The sequence below is a fragment of the Nicotiana sylvestris genome, chromosome 8 (assembly GCF_000393655.2).
Source record: "Nicotiana sylvestris chromosome 8, ASM39365v2, whole genome shotgun sequence".
In the NCBI taxonomy this organism is placed as follows: Eukaryota; Viridiplantae; Streptophyta; class Magnoliopsida; order Solanales; family Solanaceae; genus Nicotiana; species Nicotiana sylvestris.
This window is the reverse complement of record NC_091064.1, coordinates 1,046,597-1,047,815: the sequence shown is the minus strand read 5'-3', so window position 1 is coordinate 1,047,815 and position 1,219 is coordinate 1,046,597. Positions and strand designations below refer to the sequence as shown.

At 34.1% G+C, this 1,219-nt stretch overlaps 1 non-coding gene across 1 annotated transcript; it reads right to left on the bottom strand.

The window, feature by feature from the left end:
- Window positions 1-478: 478 nt before the first annotated feature.
- TRNAT-AGU (transfer RNA threonine (anticodon AGU)) lies at window positions 479-552 on the bottom strand. Its single transcript has one exon. It is a non-coding gene; the product is annotated as a tRNA-Thr (tRNA).
- Window positions 553-1,219: the final 667 nt, after the last annotated feature.

Here is a 1,219-nt window from a genome sequence, read left to right as displayed (position 1 = left end):
AAACGTGCATCCGCCCCTGGCACCTCGTGGTACATGCTGCTCTCCTTTCCTTCGTATGAGAATCGTGTCAAACTAATGGTAAAAAAAAAGATAAGGAGGTCCTCTTGAATGAGCTAGAAATTCACATAAGGAGATATTTTTTTAAAAAAAATCTTGCTAAAGGGATTCAAAAACTTAATATTTTATTTTTTTAAAGTTCATGTCAAACCTTAATATTGTTTATTTTGGTGTTATTATAAAACTGAGCAGACTTTCGATCAAATCGATACAGTTTCTTTTACGTATTTAACATGCTATTTCTTATTTTTCCTTTTATTACTATTTTTTACTACTATAGTTGTTTCTTTGAACGCGATGCATAGGAGATGCAGAAAACGATAGTATTCCCTGTGAATGAAGGGAAAAGAAGTTTCAACAAAGCTTATGAAATTGTCAAAATTAAAAATGCAAAGCTTTCAAAACAAAGTTTCAACAAAAATGCTCTCGTTGAGAGTTGAACTCAAGACCTCCCGCTTACTAAACGGGTGCTCTAACCAACTGAGCTACGAGAGCTACAAGAGCTACTTGACATAAGCTTTCTTGATGATTACTATACTTACACAAGGCAACAAACTGGTCTGACTATTTTTTCTTTTCTTGTATAATTTGAGGGTATTGACGAAGTTCTATGAAATATGGAAATTCAGATAGGACAATATAGAGCGATTTAATACAAATAAGCAAATGCTTTTTTCCAATATCGATAGCAATAGTATGCGCAATTCACTTTTGAGTGTAATGGTAGGTGTCTGGGAAACTGAGACCAAGTATGTAGTGGCAAAGCAAGTAAATTTAATAAGAGTGTTCTTTTGAGCACCCTTTGCTAGTGGGGTATGTAAGGGTGTTCAAAGTCTATTTTTTAATCAATATCAAGTAATATTTACCTTTTACGTAGTATAATTTTTCGACGAAGGGTGTTCAGTTGACCACCTTTGGGCCAATATAGCTTCGCCCCTGCAAGTATGGTATGACAAAAGTATTTCATATTTATCGGAAACAACCTTTCTATCTTACACAATGTAGAAATAAGATTTGCATATACTCTATTCTCCCCAAACCCTATTTGTGAGATCACATTACGTATATTGTTATTGTTAATTTAAAGTTTGTATTGAACTAGGCAACTGAGAAGCGTGGAAACTGTGAACCTTCACTCCACATTTATTAACATTCCCAGGGT